This window comes from Salmo trutta, chromosome 17 (assembly GCF_901001165.1).
Source record: "Salmo trutta chromosome 17, fSalTru1.1, whole genome shotgun sequence".
Classification (NCBI taxonomy): domain Eukaryota; kingdom Metazoa; phylum Chordata; class Actinopteri; order Salmoniformes; family Salmonidae; genus Salmo; species Salmo trutta.
In genome coordinates, this window is record NC_042973.1 from 14,728,023 (window position 1) to 14,755,688 (window position 27,666).

The following is a 27,666-nucleotide window of genomic DNA, read 5'->3' on the forward strand; positions in this document are numbered from 1 at the left end:
ACAACTGTTATGTTATTTATATGGAATTTGCCAGATGATGCCCTGTTACATTGTATAGTGATTTTGCTTGATGGAATGCTTTCTTATATATTACTCTATATATTTGATCATGTGTGATTGCTTGTAAGTTTAAAACAAATAATATTTTTCAATGCCATTAAAGTTTCTAGCACTCTACTGTCGTGATTTTACTTTCATTAAGCATCGAATACATTGCAAGTTGAGGGATTTTCACAACAGTAGCCGGGCAAAAAAAAAGCATATTGTCCTCTGTGACGATCCCACTTTGTCTGCCGAATGCTTTCTCTTTGCTCTTGTTTTCCTTAATAGGATTTCGGTGGGCGGAGCCGGGAGGGTCGTCAAAGAAATGGGACACACCTGGACTCGGGTGTGTCCCAGGATAAACGCACCTCTTCCCCATTCATTGGAGAGACTCTCCATGCAGACACTGATCGATTTTGGTTGTGGCAGTTTTTATTTGTTTGCGTTGGCATCTTTCAACACCCCTCATTATCACATTTATGCACGCAACCACTCACTTACACTACTGATTACTGACTACACACACCATTGTTAATTGTATTTAGTTTACTTAATAAATATGTTTTGTTATTCCTTATCTCCATGTCGTCTCCTTTTTGTTACAGGCTTCAAGCCGGTTCGTGACACCTGCTAATAGGAAACATTTGCATGATGGGCTACACCTGCTACAGTACACTTGTGAAAAACAAGTGTTTGAAAACCTGTTTTCACATGCCTCCAGTTGTCCATCACTACTGTAAATGAAAACACTGCATCTTGTTTACAGCTTGTTTATATTCTTTATTGTAACCATGTCACAAATCATTTGTATCTACCTTTCTAATTACTTATAGAATTTGGGATTTACAAATGTGCGCTTCTCATTATTAGTTACATTGTTTTAGTTCGAACGTGCAGACTTTTTTTCTTTAAATGATTGTTTTATGTAGGATGCTACATTTGACCAGTTGCATTGTAAGTAGGCCTAATAAAAAATATCCTACTTCTATTAGGCTGTTAAGCCTCATTTACATTTTAGTAGATGCTTTTATCCAGAGTGACTTACAGTAGTGAATGCATACATTTCATAATTATTATTATAATTTTTTTTTTGTACTGGCTCTCCGTGGGAATCGAACCCACAACCCTGCCGTTGCACACACCATGCTGGCATTGCAAACACCATGCTCTACCAACTGAGCCACAGTTAAGTTATTTTATATAGGTCTAGGTTCTGAAGAAATAGACTCGAATTAAGCTGTTGTTTGTAAAGTCAAATTTAAAATGAAGATTGTCATTGAAATGAATTGCTCGACTGGTGTACGTTTTCTCCATCTGTTGGTGTGCACACTTGCATAACAAGTTAGCCATATTTTCAGCACCAGCCACTGTTCACCTCCTATTGATTGCGCTGCGGTTGCCCCCATTTTTTGTATTTTTTTTAAATTGAACCTTTATTTAACTAGGCAATTCAGGGAAGAACAAATTCTTATTTACAATGATGGCCTACCCCAGCCAAACACAGATGACGCTGTGCACTGCCCTATGGCACACTCAATAACAATAGGCTGTGCTACAGCCTGTATTTGAACCAGGGACTGTAGTAATCCCTCTTGCACTGAGATGCAGTGCCTTAGACCACACCACTCAGGAGCCATGACACACATATATATGTATATATTTTTTTTCAGAACATAAACTGTGTGTAGGTAGATGTGGAAAGGTAGAAACAAATGTTTTGTTGGGGGGGGGTTTCACATCTAGCTCAAGTTGGGTGGGTTCACACCTAGCTCGGCTATTAGACAATTCTTTAATAAAGATTGAATCGTTGAGCTAATAGCCCATTAAAGAAACATTGTTAGCAGAATTCACAGGCTGCTGTGCTTGTGAAAAACATAATACTTTTTCTCCTTTCCACTTGTTAAAGATTCCAATTGATAGTGTTTTTAGCCACCATCGGCCCCAACCCCAATTAATACATTTGGGCACAGTTGATAGCGTGCTGGACTTTAGGCTAGGTGTTGTTGAGGGTTCGAAACCTGCTACCTGCTTGTTTCATTACATTATTATGCTGGTCTCAGAGAAAATAGCCTGGATTGTTACTCAAATCAAATCAACGTTTATTTGTCATGTGCGCCAAATACAACAGGTATAGTGAAATACTTACAAGCCCTAACCAACAGTGCAATTTTAAAGTAAAAAAAATAGGTATTAGGTGAACAATAGACAAGTAAAGAAATAAAAAAAACAGTAAAATGACAGTGAAAATAACAGTAGCGAGGCTCTATACAGGCACCGGTTAGTCGGGCTAATAAGTACATGTAGGTATAGTTAAAGTGACTATGCATTGGTGATAAACAGAGAGTAGCGGCAGCATAAAAAAGGGGTTGGCGGGTGGTAGGTGGCGGGACACAATGCACATATTCCCATCTCGTTCCTCGCCCTCTTCCACGCGTCATTCTACGCCTGAGTGGCTCGCTTGTGTGCGTGCTGGCAGGATATGGCAGCACCTTCGGTTGTGCGTCAAGAATTCAGCATAGCAAGTTTGTATGAAGTTCTGGTTATTCACAGGCAAATAGTAATATGCTCTATACCGCTCTGGTGACAAACCAACTTTGCTGCTGCCCTGTTTTCAATCATCCACATGGCTGGGAGAAGCATATGAATTACAAATATTTATGAATTACAAATCAGCTTTTACTTAAATCATGTTTCAAGTCTACTGCATAGTTAAAATGTGTAATCATTGATGTCCCAGGAGCAGGAGTGGTAAACACTGTTGAAGTGTATAATTGTAATACATACATGCAGACACAGCATCATTCAAAGAATGGTTGGATATGACTGAGAAAAAAAACTTGCTATATAGCGATTTTCGTAAATTAACTTTATGACCCAAAAAATATGTACAATAGTTTGTCTCTACATTAACTAACATATCCTCTCAAATGTAAATGTTTTGATAGACTCGTTATGACGTTATATTTCTAAAAACCTTGGGACCCAAATGCAAGTGCTCTAACTCCCCCTGCAGTGGTCTCGAGCAATTAAACAGTGTTGCTGGGTACCTCTATGTCCCGCGGCGCAACTTTTAAAGGAGGAACCACTGTATAACATCCATAAAACAGTCAACACATTCATCATAACCTCTTACCATATTGTCATGGCTGGCAGGGTAGCCTAGTGGTTAGACTGTTGGGCTAATAACCGAAAGGTTGCAAGTTCAAACCCCTGAGCTGACAAGGTACAAATCTGTTGTTCTGCCCCTGAACAAGGCAGTTAACCCACTAGGCTGTTGTTGAAAATAAGAATTTGTTCTTAACTGACTTGCCTAGTTAAATAAAGGTTAAAAAAATTCTGAACAGTTGTAACCTAATGCATCTGCAAAAACCCCAGCCTTACTCATGATTCAGTTCTACACAAGTTGGTTTACTAGCTAACTAAAGGATAAACACACACATGGTATAGATTATTGACTAGAAATGGAAACAGGTCCCTAACGGACTAACACAATATGAAGGCGTTACAACAGAGATGGTGGGGGGGGGGAGAAAAAGGGACACTTATCGTGGATACATTTTAGAACTATTCTCACATTATTTATATACTTTGCACATGAACCGCCGCCCGTTTGGAATAAGAAATCATAAATGTATTGACATGCGAGTGTCTTTGTTCACCTTTTCTCTTTCACGAGCCAGACCGTCTTAGGAAGGATGTGGGTTGGCCTTTCAGTGGCACGCTTGTAAGGCTCTGATTGTCCGAAAGGGTCCAGACCCATTTCTTCTACTGTTGTTCACTCTGGAAGACAGCCAGCCGTGTCGACGGTTCCCATTGGTGATGATGGTAGGAGAATACGGGTATTTGAGACTTGTAGTAGGATGTGAAGGTTTGAAGCTTAGTAGGATAGTCCCTCTTAGATTCCCTTTTCTCAATATCTGACTTAGGACAGCTAATCATCCATACCATCTCCTCACCTACACCTCGTGTTGATATTCAGGGATCAGGATTCAGACCACTTTACACACACAGTTGCAACCTGGCAATGTTCTGGTCTGAAATGTTCATTCTTAGCCAGTCCTTTTATGCCGTCTGGTCAAAAAGGACAGTTCCATCAGGCTAACAAGCACTTCTGACCTCACTTGGGGAGTGGCTACTTACTGTGCAAAGGATATGATTGCAAGTTCTCTTGATTGATTCCTAAAATCATATTCCTATCTTAACAACAATTTCATAATTTTTCATATTAAACTCAGCAAAAAAAGAAATGTTCCTTTTTCAGGACCCTGTCTTTCAAAGACAATTCGTAAAAATCCAGATAAACCCTTTATATTGAAGATCTGTGAAGTTAACTTCCTTGGTCTCAAATCCCGTTAACGGGATCAATTTGACAACATCCGGTGAAATGGCAGAGCGCCAAATAAAAAAATAAAAAAGATTTAACGTTTATACATTCACAAGTGCAATACACCAAATTAAATCTGAACTTCTTGTTAATCTAGCCACCGTATCAGATTTCAAAAAGGCTTTATGGCGAAAGCAAACCATGCGATAATCTGAGGACAGCGCCCAGCATACCAACACATGAAAATCAGATTTCACTCCTTTTACTGGCAGTGTGGACACTACACCAACACGGAAACGTATTGATACCAAGTCTGACACTAAGTGGACCCAGTGTAATGCTACAGGTACGGTATTTGTCTCTATACCCTGTAATATGACATGCGAGCCACAATACGTTTCAGGAGACCAGGGTAAAGCATCAGTAACAATTACTGACTGCGCTGCCCCGGTGTCTTGAAAGATTTGTATGGGCTTGTTCTCCAGTTAAGGAAACACAACCGGCAGAGATAAACGGAGCATAGATAGGATCCGGTTTCCCAAATGCTGAATAAATAACTCTGTCCAACGGACGAGCCAAAGACTGGACTAAACGCACACTTAAATTTAGGGGATGGTGACAGGAACTGTTTCGGTTTATTTTTCAAACCGGGCAGTCCGCAATCACGTGACCGTTTTGGTGACAGTAAAAACATTCATGGATTTCGTGCGAAGGCTTAGGGTTGTCAGAAGAAAAGTGACCCGAACGAGGCACTGATGACGTAATCGTTCGGCCTTCAAAACGAGGTGCACCAAAGAGTCTTGTGTGTCAAAGTGTACTCGTCTGCCAACACTGCTGCCTGGGCCAATGTTGCCACTTTCTGTTCATTGAAATGAACTATAATTCTATCAGGGATTTTGCTTTTAAAATCCTCCAACAGCATCAACTCCCGAATATCAGCAAAGGTGTTAGCTTTGCTGGCTGAACACCAGCGATTAAATAGACTTTGTCCCTAGCAAACTCAACAAATGTATGGTGAGAGGTTTTTTTTGTGGTTCCTGAGGCGCTGCCTATAAGCTTCAGGCACCAACTCATAAGCACGTAACACGGTTGTTTTAACTATATCATACTGTAAACTGTCTTCCAGGAAGAGAGCAGCTACTACTTCCTGGGCTTTCCCAGACAATTTACATTGTAACAGTAGCGGCCAAACCTCGAGTGGCCAATGCAGCGCAGCGGCCACACGCTCAAACACAGGGAAATAGGAATCAACTTCCGACTCCCGGAATGGAGGGACTAACGCAATATTCTTACTCACGTCGAAGTGGGCTTGATGTCGGGCAGGTTGTGGAGTCGCACTGGCGCCAGCGGCTAGCTCCAGTTGTTGGTTCCTCACCTCCTTGTTGATTTCAATTTTCCTAATTTCTAAATCAAACTTCATCTGTGTATCTCTCTTTTTATCTTTTTGTGCCATTTCCAAATGGGCCAGCCTCACCTTTAGCCTAGCGGTCCCGTATGAACGACCCGAAGCAGAAGATAAAGGGTCATATCGGGGCAATGTAAAGGGGGTACGAGCAACCCCTTCCTCCGCCCCGTCCTCCGACTTGGCATCAGAAGGTCTACCCGTCTCCTCTCCTGAAGCCTCACTCTCCTCATCTTTCAATGAGAATTTGTTCTCTCATTAAACCCTCCCTGACTAGCACCAAAAGCTTAGCCTTTAGGGCTTTCTCAGGGACGAAGAGTCCATAATGGTCAGCTATAGTGCAAAGGTCTACTTTCCGTAACCCCACCAACCGATTAACAAAGGGCGTCTCCCAATAAACTGGGAGACGGCTGAGGCAGCCATTTTGTACACAGCAGCCTACTTAACACACGCAACTAAACAAGTCATCCAAACTCTCAACCTACCGTCACACCTCAATCACCAACCACAGAGAGCTCAGAGCAGCAGGGTCCGGTGGGTTTAATGATATCCTGGATGAGCCCCCGTTGTGTTACGCACGCCTCTTGGAGGAGGGAATGCAACACCCTGCTACACTCAACTCCCCGTGGAGTGAAAGAGGTATGTGACTGTAGGTGCGGGTTAGGATGACAGAGGCAGAGAAGTTTACCGTTAACAGGGAATTTATTTCCTTAGCACGGTAATTTGGGGAAAAGGGGCTGGACGGAACAAAAGCAAAGAAAGTAAAAGTTAAAGAGCCCCCTCTCCTACCTTACCGGCGCACTAACCAAAAGAGAGGGAATGTCCACCCAGGTCTTACCTAGTGTGCATAGACATAGTAAATACTACGGGTATATGTATGCCCATAGGCCTCTTGCCTAAGCACTCCCAAGGAACAAATGAAACAGAATAATACAACTTAAAGTGAACAATTTCACTAATCAAAAACAGAGTCCTATGGCATACAAACGTCAACAGGACCAGCTACAAAATACTTTACATATTATACCGACCAACAACAAAACACAGGACATACCAAGAAGCTCTCTCTTCCTAACAAAGGAACTCTGGCTTTTTAAAGCTGCAGAAGGAGTCGTTAATTGAAAACAGCTGTTCTCCTGACGAGAGGGTGTGGTCAGAGCTCCAATCTGCACTGGGGCCAACCAATCAGCTGCTTTGGACTTCAGGAAGCCATTTCCTGAAATACACACAAACACATACGAACCCACAACAACACAGAAACTGGGGAACGTAACAAATATGCTGATAGAATTTATGTAGCATTGTTCTCAAATTTGCTTTGTTAAAATCCCCAGCTAGAATAAATGCAGCTTCAGGATATTTGGTTTCCAGTTTGCATAAAGTCCAGTGAAGTTCCTTGAGGGCCGTCATGGTATCGGCTTGATGGGGGGATATACACGGCTCTGACAATAAGCAATGAGAATTCTCTTGGGAGATAATACGGTCGGCATTTGATTGTGAGGAATTCTAGGTCAGGTGAACAAAAGGACTTGAGTTCCTGTATGTTGTTACAATTACACCATGAGTCGTTAATCATGAAACATACACCCCCGCCCTTCTTCTTCCCAGAGAGATGTTTATTTCTGTCGGAGCGATGCACAAAAGAATCCTCGTGCTGTACGTACTCCGACAACATATCCCGAGACAGCCATGTTTCAGTGAAAAAGAGTATGTTACAATCCCTGATGTCTCTCTGGAATGCAACCCTTGCCCTAATTTCATCTACCTTGTTATCTAGAGACTGGACATTAGCGAGTAATATACTCGGTAGCGGTGGGTGGTGTGCGCGCCTCCAAAGTCTGACTGGAAGGCCGCTCTCTCTTCTTCTTCTGCGTCGACGTTGTTTTGGGTCAGCATCTGTAATCAGTTCAAATGCCCGGGATATAGACATATCTGATATTGGCAGAAAGCTTAAATTCTTGTTACTCTAACTGCACTGTCCAATTTACAGTAGTTACTACAGTGAAATAATACCATGCTATTATTTGAGGAGAGTGCACAGTTATGAACTTAAATGTATTAATAAACCAATTAGGCACATTTGGGCAGTCTTGATACAACATTTTTAACAGAAATGCAATGGATCAGTCTAAAACTTTGCACATACACTGCTGCCATCTAGTGAACAACATCTAAATTGTGCCTTGGCTGGAATAATACATTATGGTATTTCTCTTGCATTTCAAAGATGATTGTTTCTTTGTATTATCTTTTACCAGATCTAATGTGTTATAGTCTCCTACATTAATTTCACATTTCCACAAAATCAAAGTGTTTCATTTCAAATGGTGTCAAGAATATGCATATCCTTGCTTCAGATCCTGAGCTACATGCAGCTATATTTGGGTATGTCATTTTAGGCAAAAATTGAAAATAAGGGGTGGATCCTTAAGCGGTTTTAAGATTTTCTGGGCTAACAATATAACAAATAGTACATAAAAAACTAAATACCTCAAAGTTTCCTAAGGACTAGAAGCAAGGTGGCCCTATGTTGACGCCATCTTGCAAATCGACACCATTTTGCCCCTTTCAAATCCTCATCATTCGCATGAAGAAAAGACAGAAATACGGGGGCAGAGATCGTCTGTTAAGATGAGGGGTGGGGGTGTGTGTCTATTTGTCAATAACAGCTGGTGCGCGATGTCAAATATTAAGGATGTCTTGAGGTATCGCTCGCCTGAGGTAGAGTACCTCACGATATGCTGTAGACCACACTATCAACTATCTATATATTTTTGGAAGCCTTCTATTTACCACCACAAACCGATGCTGGCACTAAGACCGCACTCAACGAGCTGTGTAACGGCATGAGCAAAGAAGAAAAGAAATCCAGAAGTGGCGCTTCTAGTAGCCGGGGACTTTAATGCAATGAAATTGAAATCCATTTTACCTCATTTCTACTAGCATGTCACATGCAACCAGAGGGAAAAAAACTCTAGACCACCTTTAATCTACACACAGAGACGCAAAGCTCTCCCTCGCACTCCATTTGGCAAATCTGACCACAATTCTATCCTGCTGATTCCTGTTTACAAGCAAAAACTAAAGCAGGAAGTACCAGTGACTTGCTCAATACGGAAGTGGTCAGATAATGCGAATGCTACGCTACCAGATTGTTTGGCTAGCAAAGACTGGAATATGTTCCGGGATTTATCCGATGGCATTTAGGAGTATACCACCTCAGTCACCAGCTTCATCAATAAGTGCATCAATGAAGTCGTCCCCACAGTGAGTGTACATACATATACCAACCAAAAGCCATGGATTACATGCAACATCCGCACTGCGCTAAAGAATAGAGCTGTCGCTTCAAAGAGCGGGACACTAATCCGGACGCTTATAGGAAATCCCGCTGTGCCCTCAGATGAACAATCAAACAGGCAAAGCGTCAATACAGGACCGAGATTGAATCCTACTACACCGGCTCCGATGTACGGACTACAAAGGGAAACTCAGCCACAAGCTGCACAATGACGCCAGCCTACCAGACAAGCCATATTACTTTTATGCTCGCTTCGAGGCAAGCGACACTGAAGCATGGATGAGAGCATCAGCTGTTCTGGACGACTGTGTCATCACGCTCTCTGTAGCCGATTTGAGCAAGACCTTTCAACAGATCAACATTCAAGGCCGCAGGGCCAGACAGATTACTAGGATGTGTACTTAGAGCATGCGTGGACCAAGTGGGAAGTGTCTTCAATTACATTTTCAACCTCTCCCTGACCGAGTCTGTAATACCTACATGTTTCAATCAGACCACCATAGTCCCTGTGCCCAATAAAGCGAAGGTAACCTGCCCCATAGCACTGACGTTGGTAGCCATGAAGTGCTTTGAAAGGCTGGTCATGGCTCACATCAACACCATCATCCTGGATACCCTTGACCCACTCCAATTCACATACCGCCCCAACAGATCCACAGATGACTTGATCTCAATCGCACTCCACACTGCCCTTTCCCACCTGGATAAAAGGAACACCTATGTGAGAATGCTGTTCATTGACTACAGCTCAGCGTTCAACACCATAGCTCCCTCAAAGCTCATCAGTAAGCTAAAGACCCTGGAACTAAACACATTCCTCTGCAACTGGATCCTGGATGTCCTGACAGGCCGCCCCAGGTGGAAAGGGTAGGCAACAACACATCTGCCATGTTGATCCTTAACACAGGGCCTCTCAGGGGTGCGTGCTTAGTCACCTCCTTTACTCCTTGTTCACCCACGTTCTCAAACACCATCATTAAATTTGCCGACGGCACAACAGTGGTAGGCCTGATCATCGACAACGATGAGACAGTTTATAGGTAGGAGGTCAGAGACCTGGCAGTGTGGTGTCAGGACAACAACCTCTCTCTCATCATGAGCAAGACAAAGGAGCAGATCGTGGACTACAGGAAAAGGAGGGCCGAACATGCCCCTATTCACATCGGCCTTGGCTGTAGTGGAGCGGGTCCAGAGTTTCAAGTTCCTTGATGTTCACATCACCAACAAACTATCATGGTGCAAACACACCAAGACAGTCATGAAGAGGGCACGACAACACCTATTCCCCCTCAGGAGACTGAAAAGATTTGTCATGGGTCCCCAGATCCTCAAAATGTTCTACTGCAGCATCATCAAGAGCATGCTGACTGGTTGCATCTCCGCCTGGTATGGCAACTGCTCGACATCCGACCGGAATGAACAAATGGAATGAACATGCTTGAATATTTGTGTTTTTGGAGCACAGTGTCTCATTGATCCCCTCTGTACTTGTCCTGACTGTTAAGTTCATGTTTTAAGTATCCCTATATTTCTGTTATTAGGGTGCTATCACTCTGTTATTAGTGTGCCTGCGCAGGAGTCTCATTGTTGATGAACCTGGCCTGTGTGCAATGGCAACCATGTATTGTGCTAATACGGTTGACTAAACGTTGTTAAACTGGAACCTTGTTGTTGTGTCATTTTGAATGAACATTGGTAGCAGAGGATGGCTAATAACTACAATGTGCCACCTCGCTTCGACGAGAAGAAGTCGTATGAAAGTTGGAAAAATTCACTTCAAATCTGGACACGGGTTACTAATCTGGACAAGAAAAAGCAAGCACTTGCGGTGGTATTATCGCTCGAAGAAAGAGCAAGAGATAAAGCACTGGAAATATCCATTGAGGCTTTGAGAAAGAATGATGATATGGGAACTTTGATTAGAGCACTGGATTCTGTGTTCCTTAAAGAAGAGAAAAACAGTGCCTACGAGGCATATTCAAACTTTGACAGTGCTACTAGAGACATTTCAGTTGCAATGATGGACTACATAATTGATTTAGAACAAAGGTACAATAGGATGCGCAAGTACGAGATGGTTCTCCCGGATGCAGTGTTAGCTTTCAAGTTGCTAGATATTGCCTGTCTGAATGGTAGGGAGAAACAGTTGGCTTTGCAGGGAACAGAGCTGTCAAGGGACATTCACATCCGACTTCTGCCTGAAGCTAAGAGCGAAGGAACACTGTGGAAACAAAAAAAGTGTGTATATGGCCTGGCAGATACATCACTCTACTGGTACAACAAAGCAAAAGCAAAAGCAACAATGCTGAGTACAGGTGGAAAAATGTCACAAGTGGATCCTGCCGTCTTCTATTGGCTTGATCAAGACTGTAATGTGACTGTAATGTGACTGGAGTACTTGCCTGTCATGTTGATGAGTTCATCTGGGGTGGGTCACAGACCTTTGCTACCACTGTGATTCCACACCGCAAAGCTGGTTTCCAGGTCGTCCACAAAGGAGCAGCTTGCTGACTGTCTGACAAAAAAGGTAGCATCCGGTCTTATGCTCCTAAAGGCACTCAGTAATGGAAAGTGGCAGCTTAATACAAATAAAAACTTGGTCACACAACCCATTTGTAATGGGTAACTTAAATAATACTTTGGACATTTAATTATGTTGTTGATGATATATTTGTCTTTAAAAAAAGTGAGAGATTGTTAAGTTCATGTTTGAAGTATCCCTATATTTCTGTTATTACGGTGCTTTCACTCTGTTATTAGTGTGCCTGCACAGGAATCTCATTCTTGATGAACCTGGCCAATGGCAGCAATGTATTGTGCTAATACGGTTGAGTAAATGTTGTTAAACTGGAACCTTGTCGTTGTGTCGTTTTCAATTAATATTGACCTTTTCCGTTACGGTTCTTGATGGCCCAATACTACCTGAAATTCAACTTTCTGCTGCCATGTCTTGCCTGTGTTTAGTGGCCTGTACTATGACAAATAATAAGGGTAACATTTCACGCTACAACTGAGGAGCTTTAACTTCTCTTAGAGACTGACTATGTCCTTTATAGGACAAGTATGTCACGTCCTGACCAGCAGAGGGAGCAATTGTATTAGTTTTGGTCAGGACGTGGCAGAGATTTTGTGTTACGTGTGAGTTGGTTGTTGGACTCCCAATTGAAGGCAGGTGTGTTGAGTTGCCTTTGATTGGGCGTCCTATATAGTAGTGTGTGTTTTTCCTTGTGGTTTTGGGTAGTTGTTTTTGCACTGCGTTTTGTGTGCCTGCAAAACTGTTCCTGTCGTGTTTATTGTTTTTTTTCCTGTGGATGCTTTACTTGTGTTTATTAAAAATATGAGTATCCACATTCCCGCTGTGCCTTGGTCCATTCCTGACAACAGACCTTACAAAGTAACACATAACAAAGGTCTTACTGTGTGACTCCCTGTTCCCACCCAAGAGAAGGAACACAACAAGCACTCTGCTGAGTCTCGATTTAATTTTGGGGCCTCACCACCTCTTTCAAATGAAGTCGCTCTCGAAGAAACGAGCGCCATTGCTGAAAAGCAAACCACACCATCTCCCAACGTGTAACTCATATCTCCTATATGAAAAGAGGAATTAAATATAATAAAAATCAAACATGTATAACAATGCTATAACGTGTCAGAAGTCCAGTTCAGATTGTGACACAGAGAGAAGAAAGCCTCTGCTTAAGGGATCCAAAAGAGTTGTTTTGGTCCAGGATGACATTTAATTGGATCTTTATCGATTGACTGTGACATTAAAATATTTTAAAATGACAAGAGGAAGGTAAAAAAAGTTTCACTTTCTATATTGCTCTTGAACATTCTTTTCTATATTCTACTAATGAATAGACTGCTCACAAGTTTACGTTAGGCTCATATTTGTGTGATTACAAGATACGTTGTAAACATAAGACAACCACTAAGATTCTAATTAATAATTACAATCATCATGTTAATTACAATGATAACGCAACAGCGGCCACAGCGTGTGCCAGCTTTTGTTCCAGTTTAGCTCTGACACACCTGATTCAACTAATCACAGTCTGCAATTTAGACCACTAATATGATTCAGGGGAGATAGTGCTGGGTTGGAACATAAACATGCAGGCAGTCTCACAGGACAAGACAGGAGTTGCTCACCCCTGATATAAATGTCTCTGTTTAGTAGAGAATATTATAAATGCTCTCTCAGCTGGTTGGTTTGAACAACCAAGCTAATGTTCTCATTCATCCTTTACAGTTCAGTCCTGAACAGCCTGTGAGATCAGAGACTGTGGGCTATGTAAAGAAGCCATCCCTTAAAGACAAGGTCCACGTGTCGTCTTTGTGATGGATGCTTCTAAAGTGTCCAGCTACACCAAAGGCCTAGGCACCACCTTCCAACAGCTCCGAGAACACATCAGTGACCTGGGTGAGCAATACAGGAAGCTTTTTTGCAATGGCAGTAATGGTTGTAGGAACTGTGGTAAATTCTGTCAGTTGCCAGTGTGTGAAACAAATGTGTTTTGTAGGTGTGCATCAAGTCGCACTGCTGACAAACGTGATCCAGGTGTGTCAGGAAACCACCCGTGACATCAACCAGGTGTACAACAGTCGGATCGTTCAGCAGACGGTACTCTCAATAATACCCCTTATTGACGTGTTAGTCAGCTATCAGAACATCAGCTATTGGAACATCAGCTATAGCAACATCAGCTATTGGAACATCAGCTATTGGAACATCAGCTATTGGAACATCAGCTATAGGAACATTAGCTATTGGAACATCAGCTATCGGAACATCAGCTATTGGAACATCAGCTATTGGAACATCAGCTATAGGAACATCAGCTATTGGAACGTCAGCTATTGAAACATCAGCTATTGGAACACCAGCTATTGGAACATCAGCTATTGGAACATCAGCTATCGGAACATCAGCTATTGGAACATCAGCTATTGGAACATCAGCTATAGGAACATCAGCTATAGGAACATCAGCTATCGGAACATCAGCTATCGGAACATCAGCTATCGGAACATCAGCTATCGGAACATCAGCTATAGGAACGTCAGCTATAGGAACGTCAGCTATTGGAACGTCAGCTATTGGAACGTCAACTATTGGAACATCAGCTATCGGGACATCAGCTATTGGAACATCAGCTATTGGAACATCAGCTATAGGAACATCTCACATTTAACCACCCTTTTTAATTTTTTATTTGTTTCACCTTTATTTAACCAGGTAGGCTAGTTGAGAACAAGTTCTCATTTACAACTGCGACCTGGCCAAGATAAAGCAAAGCATTGTGACAAAAAACAACAACAAAGAGTTACACATGGGATAAACAAAAGTACAGTCAATAACACAATAGAAACATCTATATACAGTGTGTGCAAACGGAGTAAGGAGGTAAGGCAATAAATAGGCATATAGTAGCGAAGTAATTACAATTTAGCAAATTAACACTGAAGTGATAGATGTGCAGATGATGATATGCAAGTAGAAAAACTGGTGTGCAAAAACGTAAATAAATACAATATGGGGATGAAGTAGGTAGCTGGATGGGCTATTCACTGATGGGCTGTGTACAGCTGCAGCGATCGGTAAGCTGCTCAGATAACTGATGCTTAAAGTTAGTGAGGGAGATGTAAGTCTCCAACTTCAGCGATTTTTGCAATTCGTTCCAGTCGTGTGGCAGCAGAGAACTGGAAGGAAAGGTGGCCAAAGGAGGTGTTGGCTTTGGGGATGACCAGTGAGATATACCTGCTGGATCGCGTGCTACGGGTGGGTGCTGCTATGGTGACCAGTGAGCTGAGATAAGGCAGAGCTTTACCTAGCAAAAACTTTTAGATGATCTGGAGCAAGTGAGTCTGGCAACGAATATGTAGCGAGGGCCAGCCGACGAGAGCATACAGGTCGCAGTGGTGGGTGGTATATGGGGCTTTGGTGACAAAACGGATAGCACTGTGATAGACCGCATCCAGTTTGCTGAGTAGAGTGTTGGAGGCTATTTTGTAAATGACATCGCAGAAGTCGAGGATCGGTAGGATAGTCAGTTTTACAACGGTATGTTTGGCAGCGTGAGGGAAGGAGGCTTTTTTGCGAAATAGGAAGCCGATTCTAGATGTAATTTTGGATTGGAGATGCTTAATATGAGTCTGGAAGGAGAGTTTACAGTCTAGCCAGACACCTAGGTATTTGTAGTTGTCCACATATTCTAAGTCAGAACCGTCCAGAATAGTGATGCTAGTAGGGTGGGCGGGTGCAGGCAGCGATCGGTTGAAGAGCATGCATTTAGTTTTACTATCGTTTAAGAGAAGTTGGAGGCCATGGAAGGAGTGTTGTATGGCATTGAAGCTCATTTGGAGGTTTGTTAACACAGTGTCCAAAGAAGGGCCAGATGTATACAGAATGGTGTCGTCTGCGTAGAGGTGGATTAAGGAATCACCCGCAGCAAGAGCGACATCATTGATAAATACAGAGTAAAGAGTCGGCCCGAGAATTGAAGCCCGTGGTACCCCCATAGAGACTGTCAGAGGTCCGGACAACAGGCCCTCTGATTTGACACACTGAACTCTATCTGAGAAGTAGTTGGTGAACCAGGCGAGGCAGTCATTTGAGAAACCAAGGCTGTTGAGCCTGCCGATAAGAATACGGTGATTTACAGAGTCAAAAGTCTTGGCCAGGTCAATGAAGACGGCTGCACAGTACTGTCTTTTATCGATGGCGGTTATGATATCGTTTAGCACCTTGAGCGTGGCTGAGATGCACCCGTGACCAGCTCGGAAACCGGACTGCACAGAGGAGAAGGTATGGTGGGATTCGAAATGGTCAGTGATTGGCTTTCGGAGACTTTAGACAGGCAGGGCAGGATGGATATACAGTTGAAGTCGGAAGTTTACATACACTTAGGTTGGAGTCATTAAAACTAGTTTTTCAACAACACAAATTTCTTGTTAACAAACTATAGTTTTGGCAAGTCGGTTAGGACATCTTCTTTGTGCTTGACACAAGTAATTTTTTCGAACAATTGTTTACAGACAGATTATTTCACTTGTAATTCACAGCATCACAATTCCAGTGGGTCAGAAGTTTACATACACTAAGTTGACTGTGCCTTTAAACAGCTTGGAAAATTCCAGAAAATGATGTTATGGCTTTAGAAGCTTCTGATTGACATCATTTGAGTCAATTGGAGGTGTACCTGTGTATGTATTTCAAGGCTTACCTTCAAACTCAGTGCCTGAAGGTAGGCCTGTCTCCTACAGATGAACGTACTTTGGTGCGAAAAGTGCAAATCAATCCCAGAACAACAGCAAAGGACCTTGTGAAGATGCTGGAGGAAACAGGTACAAAAGGATCTGTATCCACAGTAAAACCAGTCCTATATCGACATAACTGAAAGGCCGCTCAAAACCAACATAAAAAAGACTATGGTTTGCAACTGCACATGGGGACAAAGATCGTACTTTTTGGAGAAATGTCCTCTGGTCTGATTAAATAAAAATAGAACTGTTGGCCATCATGACCATCGTTATGTTTGGAGGAAAAAGGGGGAGGCTTGCAAGCACTTCACACTTCACACCATCCCAACTGTGAAGCACGGGGGTGGCAGTATCATGTTGTGGGGGTGCTTTGCTGCAGGAGGGACTGGTGCACTTCACAAAACAGATGGCATCATGAGGTAGGAAAATGATGTGGATATACTGAAGCAACATCTCAAGACATCAGTCGGGAAGTTAAAGCTTGGTCGCAAATGGGTCTTCCAAATGGAAAATGTCCCCAAGCATACTCCCAAAGTTGTGGCAAAAAGGCTTAAGGACAACAAAGTCAATGTATTGGAGTGGCCATCACAAAGCCCTGACCTCAATCCCATAGAAAACGTGTGGGCAGAACTGAAAAAGTGTGTGCAAGGAGGCCTACAGACCTGACTCAGTTACACAAGCTCTGTCAGGAGGAATGGGCCAAAATTCACCCAACTTACTGTGGGAAGCTTGTGGAAGGCTACCCAAAACGTTTGACCCAAGTTAAACAATTTAAAGGCAATGCTACCAAATACTAATTGAGTGTATGTAAACTTCTGACCCACTGGGAATGTGATGAAAGACAGAAAAGCTGAAATAAATCATTCGCTCTACTATTATTCTGACATTTCACTTTCTTAAAATAAAGTGGTGATCCAAACTGACCTAAGACAGGGAATTTTTACTAGGATTAAATGTCAGGAATTGTGAAAACTGAGTTTAAAGGTATTTGGCTAAGGTGTATGTAAATGTCAGACTTCAACTGTATATACTGTAGGTACAAAGGTGACCGTCCAGTTGTTAGTTTAGCACAGGTGAGGAAGACATTCAATGGGGGCAGGGCCAATAAATTCTTGGATGAACAAGGATGGGGAGGGGGGCTCTTCCTTTCTATGGTGGCCCACAAGGCCTTTGTGGAAGTAAACGAGGAGGACATCACTGGCATGGTGACCCTAGAAATCCTATTAAATCAGTATTATAACTCCTATTTCTATGATAGTGACGTTCTGTATGATCCAAGAGGAACACTTAATGGCAGACCACCCTCTATAGACACAAGACCAACTTCATCCTGTTCCTCGGCAGGTGTTCCTCTCCTCTGTAGAATAAGTGTAGAGAGAAACAGAATCCACTAAGTCAAATAAAAAAGACTGTGTACGTTTATTTTCTGTTTGGACAGTAGCGTTGTGTATGATCATTTTTCCCCCATACACTCTGTTATTATTTGGATTTAATAGTGTTATTATCCTTATCTGTAAAAAATAAGCCTACAATCCTACTAAAACATTTTTGTGTGATTTCACAATAAGATGACATTATTTATATTTTGGTAGAGTGATATAAACTTTACTGGCATGGAAAAATAGGATTTGTTTTCAACTTTTAAGCATGCACACTTGACAGAATGTACAGTTAGTTTAAAACACATTACGAACAGCTTCTTAACCAGGAAGGATTAGGATACAGGAGCAAGAAACAGACAGGAGCAGGGGAACAAATGCTGGTGGGTTTCACAAACAAAGTGAACTGGCAAAAGACAAACAGAGAACACAGGTATAAATACACAGGGGATAATGGGGAAGATGAGCAACACCTGGAGGGGAGTGGAGACAATCACAAAGACAGGTGTGACAGAGAGCCAGTTACATCATAGCACTTGATGGTTTTTACGACTGTACATGAAGAAACATTCAAAGTTCTTGAAATGTTCTGGGTTGACTGCCCTTTCTGTCTTAAAAAGAGCACAAAGTTCCACCCACAAAACAGAAGCAGATGAACTGCCAAAAGCATTTCCAATGGATTCACCTCAATTGTATTGTACAAAGTTATAAAAAAATGATATATAAAAAAATATGGCATAACTTAATTTGTTTCCACAATTAACAAATAATATGCGTAATAATGTTGGCAGTTTATACAAAGGATTGTTACCTATAACCAGGATTGGCATTACAAAATGACATTTTTGGCAAGTAATTACTATTTGGCGTCATCGATTTGAGTAATCCACTCGTTCAAATTGCAAAGAAAGTAATCCTAAAATCTACCCCTAAACTTGTTTCAACAAGTCAAAATACGTTTGTATTTACTCCTCAGTCACCCTAAAATGTAATCAAACTATAATATTTATTTCGGAAATAAGTATTTTCAATAGGAAACCCGATTTCAGCAGGTGCGCAATTTCATCATGGCGCGCCATTACACGGATTTCCAAGACCATGTCCCCATACAAAAACAGTTATTTCATATTTGTTGTTGAAGTTACAAGCCTGAAACCTTGAACATAGACTGCTGACACCCTGTGGAAGCCATAGGAATTGCATCTATTTTACAATATGAGCTTTCTCTTGCATTTCTAAGAGGATGGTCTCTCCCCAAAAAATATTCAGGTTGGTTTTTCTTTGGATTTTCTCCTCCCAAATCTATTGTGTTATATTCTCCTACATTATTTTAATATTTCTACAAACTTCAAAGTGTTTTCTTTCCAATGGTACCAGTTATATGCATATCCTGGCCTGAGCTACAGGCAGTCTACTTTGGGCACGCCATTCAGGCAGAAATGGAGAAAAAAAGGGCCTATCCCTAATCAGCATTCAGGATTAGAACCACCCGTTTTATAAGATACCAGTCAGTACCAGATTTTCTCAAATGGATCTAGTCTGTATTCCAAGTAAGAATTCTCTCGGAAACATGTTCTCCTTTTTAAGTTAAGTTCATTAATGTCCATTTTAATAGTATGGACTGTAACTTTTTGCTTGTTTGTTTCTTTCTCCATTGTCGCAGCTTTTTCGTCATTCATTTCGAGGCTCGCTTTTATCTCCTTTATTTCTTTACTGACAAGTTCCAAGTACACACAATTTATCATTTATTAACTTTAGTAGGTCGGTTTCCACTCTTACCAGGTGGTGAAAAGCATAACTCATCTGTATCTGTCAAGGAATATCGTAGTTTTCTCTTGGACTTTGGTCATTTTTTCCCCTGGTTCCTCTCCAACATGTTTTGACCTTGACTGCATTCGTAATATTTATCAATAAACTTTTTTAGCCTCAGTTTTTTTGTGATTATTTTCCAGCTTGAATGTTATTCGCCATGAGTAAATGGATCAGTGTAGTGCTACTATTTAGTCCGTTTTAGAGATAATTAATATTGCGATTTCTCATAAGGCATTCTGCACCACCATATTTAGTCCGCCATCTCCCTACACTTCTTATTGAAGCATTTTAAATGGCTTTATACGATGATTAGGCTACAAAAATGTTCTATTGCATGATGCTGCAACAACAACTGTAATCTATAACAGATCAAATGTTTCTAAGTAATCTGCCCAACCCTGTATGTAGGTTGGGGTTATAACCAGTCAGGCCACTTATCTAACTGAAGGAAAGTGAAAGTCTTTGGAGTCTTTTCACCACCCTAACCTTATACTGTCCAGTCAGTCTTGGGAGTTGAGCACAGAGTTAAGACATCAGATAGATTAACCACCTTTCTCAGAAGGGTTACACTGTACTGTCTCATTGCCTCAATTCCACTATCAGAACAAGGACAAACGAGAACTAAGGAGAACCACACAAAATGGTTTCTGAATGTGTTTCCATTGTATTATCAATTAAATCTGAACAAGAGTTATTTAGCTACTGTAGCTAGTTATAAATTACCACTGAGTGTAAATGACCCCAGTTCGCTGGCTAACGGAAGACAGTGTCCCTCCTGCAGCAGCTTCCAAGACACGGTATGTGACAGGACTGTGGCCTGCCTGGGAGTGGAGGACCAGTGCTTTAGTGCCAGTGAGTTGTCTTTGTTGTTTTCATGATACAAAACCTCATCACATGTGTGATTCACCACCTGGATTCGGTCTTATGTAGCAACATTTGAATTTCAGTTTTTTACGTTGGATAAAAGCTGAGACTCATAGCTACAAAATGGTATATCATACACTGCATTTGAGGAAACAATGGGAAAGTAATTCTGCTTTGAAAGTGGATCACTTTTGAGAAAACCGTCTTTCAATGTTTTGGTACTACTATTGGAGAGCCCTTCTTTGTCTACACCCATGCAGCATTATTCACACCCTCTTAAGCCTTAGCTCCAGCAATCTCTTTAAGGGTTGATCCGTGCGTTCAGTACTGACTTGCCAGCTACTTGAAGACATCTAAGAGAGAGAACAGCTCACTCAACATTAATCGCCCTAGCAGAGCTGGTTAGGCCGTTACAGTATGGTATCCAGAGCGTTGGTGACTGCAACTGTGCTGTCAGATTGTCCGTTCGTAAATTCAGAGTGTTTAGTGCATTGGACGCTCAGGCCAATAAGTAGGGTTGTTCCGAAAGCTCTGACCTCACAACGGCAGTCAAGCACCCAAGCTAACTGGCTAACATTGGCTAGCTACTTCAAGACACATAATAAGAGAACACCCCACTGTGACCATTTTACTCCCCCTAGCAGAGCTGGTTAGATAGTTTTCATGTTACCCAGAGCATTGGTGACTGTAACAGTGCTGCTGTCAACAATTGAATGACACTTTGTTGCTGACGTGTACTGACACCGGACATATTCAACGGGTGTTGAGCGTTCAAAAATTCATTATTTATTCTGCGCTCCGGCACACTAACACGATAGGCTTTTGTTAAGAAATGTAGCTAGATAGCTAGCTAAGTAAACCATGAATCCCAACTCATGACGTAATGAGCCAGCCAGCTAACGTTAGCTAGCTAGCTAACAGTACACAAACTTGAAATGAAAATACTTTGTCAAAATTAGAGTGGAGTCTTGTTAAGACATGTAGCTAGTTAGCTGGCTAAACAATGGACCGTAATCACAACTCATGACGTTACTACCCTCCATGAATCTGCAGGTAGCTAACCAACCAGGGTCTATGGCTATAACTAGTCAAGCAAATGTGTCTAAGATACTAAGAATAAGATCATACACAACTTTATCTAGCGACCCAGCCAGCTAATGTTAGCTATCTAACAGTACACTTGAAACGAAACCACTTTCTGTCAAAATTAGAAACGTATAATATCTGAAAATGTAGCTAGCTAGACTATCTTACCAGTTTACATCATAGTTGGACGCGTCTCCTGTCTGATGCCATTCATGGTTGCCCTTAGCTTAGTTTGACGATGTAATCCAGACTGGTGTTTTCTCCTTAGCTATCATACTCAAATTCCACTGATTTCAAAACTCGGTCCTCCAGAAAGTGGAGAGCATACACATAACGTTAGCTAGTGAGCCAGCCAGCTAACAGTATACTTTAACTTGACATTAGGTTGATGCAGTTTTACTACACAACACATTTTTTTGGTAATTATGCATTTCACACGATTACCTAGATATACTTACCAGCTCCAATAGACAGATGCGTGTTATATGGCAGACCAATCTAAACTCATCTCTCGGCATGTCCAGCCCACTCATTATCTCAGCCAAATCATGGCTAGCGGGAAGGTTGCTCGCTTTTTCTGTGGCTAAACCAACTAGGCTCGTAATTTAACATTTTATTCGTATTTACAGATGGCATACAAGTTTGATATTAATTAAGGCACATGAAAGTTAAAAAAACACATTTTGATTTAAAAAAAAACATTTTTTAACTTCAAACAGCTCTCCTGTGAAGTCGTGACTTGCGACATACGCCTGGTTTCCTGAATCGGGTCTCATTTGTTAATCTCTAGATAATCTTCTGCTGTTCATACAAAGCAGCTATTATTGTTGATACAAAAGAATTAAGAGATTTTTGTTTTTTTACGAGAATAACTAAATGTTTTTCTCTTTGACAGCAATAACTGGCTCTACCAATTCTATCACGGTGAATCTCCAGGGCTGTACAACTTCCACCGTGTGCAACGCTATTGATCAACTGCTGCCCTTAGGGAAGACCATGAGTGACATCACCACTGTGAATTTGACCTGTAAGACAGCCCTTAACACAGCCTGGTCCATCACACTGAGCCAAGTCCCTCTGCTACTGGGCCTCACCATCAGCAAATTCATCTGATATAAACAGAGATTAACATATTGGGACTCATCTGAAAACATAATGCATTGATTAGGAAAAAGAAAATGTACAATGATTTTCATGTATTGTGAAAGATGTACTTCAAGTGAAATGATGCTATATGGAATTTGCCAGATGATGCCCTGTTACATTATATAGTGTTCTTGTTTGATGGAATAGTTTCCTATATACTGTATTACTCTGCACACTGAGTGAATAAAACATTAAGAACACCTTCTCTTTCCACAACAGACTGACCAAGTGAATCCAGGTGAAAGCTATGATCCCTTATTGATGTCACTTGTTAAATCCACATCAATCAGTGTAGATTAAGGAGAGGATACAGGTTAAAGAAGGATTTTTAAGCCTTGAGACATGGATTGTGGTTGTGTCATTCAGAAGGGGGAATGGGCAAGACAAAATATTTAAGTGCCTTTGAGCAGGGTATGGTAGCATGTGCCAGGCTCACCGGTTTGTGTCAAGAACTGCAACGCTGCTGGATTTTTCACACTTAACAGTTTCCGTGCGTATCAAGAATGGTCCACCACCCAAAGGACATCCAGCCAGCTTGACACAACTATAGAAAGTATTGGAGTCAATAATGGCAAGCATCCATGTGGAACGCTTTCGACACCTTGTAGAGTCTATGCCCCGAAAAATTTTGAATTTTCAGATGCCAGTGCAACTCAATTTATTGTAATTTCAATTTTATTTAACCTTTATTTAACTAGGCAAGTCAGTTAAGAACAAATTCTTATTTTCAGTGACAGTACCCCCCCCCCCAGGGGCGCTACTCGGCGTCCCACCTGGGCGAACCGGCCGAGAACTGGGCGCTGGGCAAGCCGGTTGGAGCGTGGAAACCCAACGAACCGGCAGGAGCGTGAGAGTGTGTGATGCAGGGCAGCCTGGCGCCCTCAAGTGCCAGGGGGGGAAGAGAGGGAGCAGACATGACACCCCATGACACTGCTGCCTTGGCAGGGACTAATAGAGATCCATAATAAATACAAAGATATAGGCATCCTTCCTAACTCAGTTGCCAGAGAGGAAGGAAACCGCTCAGGGGGTTCACAATGGGGGTAATGGTGCCTTTAAAACAGTTACAGAGTTTAATGGCTGTGATAGGAGAAAACTGAGGATGGATAAACAACATTGTTGTAACCCCATGTTAGCAGTTGATGTTATTATTCAATAACACAGACCACAAATCAAATCAGGGGGAGAAAAATATATTTATTCAAACAGAACAAATCATAGTTGTTATTCTGGGAAGTAGATGGTAGATGTTTATTCTTGCCTGTACTCAGTGTTTTCTCCACTGAACAGAGACAGGATGTAGTTTATACCTAAGTGTCACGTCCTGACCAGCAGAGGGCGTAATTGTGTTAGTCTTGGTCAGGATGTGGCAGGTGGTTTGTGTTTGTTAAATGTTGTGTTGGTGATTGGGACTTCCATTTGAAGGCAGGTGTGTTGAGTTGCCTTTGATTGGAAGTCCTATATAGGTGTGTGTGTTTTTCTTTGGGGTTGTGGGTGGTTGTCCTTGCACTGCGTTGTAGGAGCCTGCAAGTCTGTTGCTGTCGTAAGTTCTGTTTATTGTTTTTTCAAGTGGATGCTTTACGTGTTTTTTATTTAAATAAACATGAGTGTCCACAATCCCGCTGCGCCTTGGTCCATTCCTAACGACGGACGTTACAGAACCACCCACCACCAAAGGACCAAGCAGCGGAAGAGGAGGAAGCCACAGGAGAACAGGGTGGATGAATGGACATGGCAGGACGAAAGACGATCCTGGGAGGACAAGTTAAGGGAGCTAAGGGAACCCGAGAGGCAGCCCCAATAATTTTTTTGGGGGGGGCACAAGGGCTGTTTGGCGGGGCAAGATTGGAGCCCCAGGCCAGCTCCCCGTACCCTTGTAGGGCAGACTGGACAGGTCCCGTGCTTTGGGGTTGGGGCTGGGGTGAGGCCTGGGATTTTCAGGCCGGTAGGCACAGTACCAGCGCCCTGCATGTGCCAGGGCGAAGTAGGCATCGAGCCGGAAGGGGTGATGCCAACCCTGCGCTCAAGACCGCCAGTGCGCCTCTACGGTCCGGTGTTTCCCGCCATACGCACTAGCATGGAGGTGCGTGTCTCCAGGCTGGCCCGTCCAGTACCAGCCCCACGCATCAGGCGTCTAGTGTGTCAGCCCAGCCTCGCCAGTCAGGAGTCGCCAGAGCTGCCTGCCAGTCAGGAGTCGCCAGAGCTGCCTGCCAGTCAGGAGTCGCCAGAGCTGCCTGCCAGTCAGGAGTCGCCAGAGCTGCCTGCCAGTCAGGAGATGCCAGAGTGGCCCGACTGCCCGGGTCTGCCAGAGTGGCCCGACTGCCCGGGTCTGCCAGAGTGGCCCGACTGCCCGGGTCTGCCAGAGTGGCCCTCCTGCCCTCCGGCCCAGCCCGAGTGGCCCGCCTGTCCTCCGGCCCAGCCCGAGTGGCCCTCCTGCCCTCCGGCCCAGCCCAAGTGGCCCTCCTGCCCTCCAGCCCAGCCCGAGTGGCTCTCCTGTCCTCCTGTCCAGCCCGAATGGCCCTCCGGCCCAGCCCGAGTGGCCCTCCTGTCCTCCGGCCCAGCCCGAGTGGTCCGTCTGCCAGGGTCAGCCCAAGTGGCCCGTCTGCCAGGGTCAGCCCAAGTGGCCCATCTGCCCGGCGCAGCTAGTGGCGCCACCGAAGTGGGCGACGCCGAAGGTGGAGCGAGGTCCACGTCCTGCAACTGAGCCACCTCCAGGATAGGTGGGTTGGGGAGGGAGGGTGTAGCTCAGTGCCGTCGGTGACAGCAGCCACCCTCCCTTCCCTCTCTTATTGTTTAGGGGTTATTGTTTGTTGGGGTATTGGGGATTTTCTTGTGTTTTCTTTTTTAGGTGCATCCCGGGGTCTGCACCTTGAGGGGGGGGGTACTGTCACGTCCTGACCAGCAGAGGGCGTAATTGTGTTAGTCTTGGTCAGGATGTGGCAGGTGGTTTGTGTATGTTAAATGTTGTGTTGGTGATTGGGACTTCCAATTGAAGGCAGAGTGGCCCGACTGCCCGGGTCTGCCAGAGTGGCCCGACTGCCCGGGTCTGCCAGAGTGGCCCCACTGCCCGGGTCTGCCAGAGTGGCCCGACTTCCCGGATCTGCCAGGGTGCCCTGCCTGTCCTCCGGCCCAGCCCGAGTGGCCCGCCTGTCCTCCGGCCCAGCCCGAGTGGCCCGCCTGTTCTCCGGCCCAGCCCGAGTGGCCCGCCTGTGTGTGTTGAGTTGCCTTTGATTGGAAGTCCTATATAGGTGTGTGTGTTTTTCTTTGGGGTTGTGGGTGGTTGTCCTTGCACTGCGTTGTAGGAGCCTGCAAGTCTGTTGCTGTCGTAAGTTCTGTTTATTGTTTTTTCAAGTGGATGCTTTACGTGTTTTTTATTTAAATAAACATGTGTGTCCACAATCCCGCTGCGCCTTGGTCCATTCCTAACGACGGACGTTACACTAAGCCTAGCCTGTGGTCGACCAATTATAACTCCTTGCAATAAAATTGAGCCAATGGCCAAATACCAAGTATCCCGTTTCAGGCTCAACGTATAGACAATTTGGACCAATGAAAACTTGCCACATGTAGCTATGAGTCCCGCACTGGAAGCCCTACACAGATTCTAAACAGATGTTGAACTGAAAAACAGCCCGTGTCCCTGACCTATTAATCTTCACTTCCCCATTACAGAAAAACAACTATTTCCATTTTCAGTTAATTCCCTATTACAGAAAAACAACGAATTCCATTGATCGTCAATTCCTCGCATTGTGTATCTATCTTTAAACATTCTTACACCCACAATACTAACCTAAATGAAATTGTGAACAGAAGGTAGCCTGTACAGAATAAAAATATTCCAAAACATGCATCCTGTTTGCAAAAATACAATAGTCTTTTACAACATTAACAATGTCTACACTGTATTTCTGATCAATGTGATGTTATTTTAATGGATTTTTTTTTTCTTTCAAAAACAAGGACATTTGTAAGTGACACCAAACTTTGGAACGGTAGTGTATTTGGGAGTGACAAATTAACAGATTTGGAATCAGAGCCAAATTGACAGCAGAAAATGTACTTCATTTTCACTTTCAATTTTACTCAAACCATAAGTGATCAGAAATATTTGTATTATTATTGAAAGTTTTTCAATTTAGACCACCATGTTAATGTTTGCTGTGTTGTCTGTCGATACAACTTAACAGCCTTATTGCAAACAGTATGAATGATTTGGCGTGGATTAATTTAGCCCAGGTTCCCTTCTTTTCACTTTGTCATGCAGACCAGCAATGTGGAGAGGTTGTAAAGTTGATAGTCATCTCTATTTTCAAGTATTGTGGTGGTAGCATCTTGTTACGAGTCATGGTCAATTATGTTAGCAAAATAACTTCTGTTCCCAGAGCACATGAGTGGGGAAACTTGTTAAACATGAAATGCAGTAACATTGCTGACATTCCCCCATCCTGCCCTACCTTGGATGATGGGTTTATAAGGAAGGACCTGTCTCCCAGCCCAGATACCACTGCTGTTCATCTGCCTGTCTACCAGACCAGCCCAGAGTACTGTACCACTGCTGTTCATCTGCCTGTCTACCAGACCAGCCCAGAGTACTGTACCACTGCTGTTCATCTGCCTGTCTACCAGACCAGCCCAGAGTACTGTACCACTGCTGTTCATCTGCCTGTCTACCAGACCAGCCCAGAGTACTGTACCACTGCTGTTCAAATGCCTGTCTATCAGTCCAGAATGAAGCTTATCCTGACTCTCTCTCTCATCTGCACTCTCTTCTGCTCAGGTAACACCTCTGACCTCACAATGAGATGTGCATAAAGGTTTTTTTGACTGCATTACTCCCACATCTCTGTGTTGATATTTCAACATAGCAAAATTGTTTTTACAGTATATTTCTCAATTTCCTTATTTAATGTGTATGTATTTTTATTTATTTTCTTGTTTTTCAGTTGAGATGCTGCAGTGTTTCAAATGCACCGGTAAAGAATGTGCAGACTCAATTATAGTGAACTGTTCAGAAACATGTCTCACTGCAACCATAAATGCAAAA

The 27,666-nt window shown here is 43.0% G+C and overlaps 2 long non-coding RNA genes across 2 annotated transcripts; both read left to right on the plus strand.

Annotated features, from left to right (window-relative positions):
* The first annotated feature begins 20,305 nt into the window (after positions 1–20,305).
* Positions 20,306–22,832, plus strand: LOC115151294 (uncharacterized). Its single transcript, XR_003867257.1, has 2 exons — positions 20,306–20,375; positions 22,369–22,832. It is a non-coding gene; the product is annotated as an uncharacterized LOC115151294 (long non-coding RNA).
* A 4,265-nt stretch (positions 22,833–27,097) lies between these two features.
* On the plus strand, positions 27,098–27,666 carry LOC115151295 (uncharacterized). The gene is made up of 2 exons (XR_003867258.1): positions 27,098–27,399; positions 27,566–27,666. It is a non-coding gene; the product is annotated as an uncharacterized LOC115151295 (long non-coding RNA).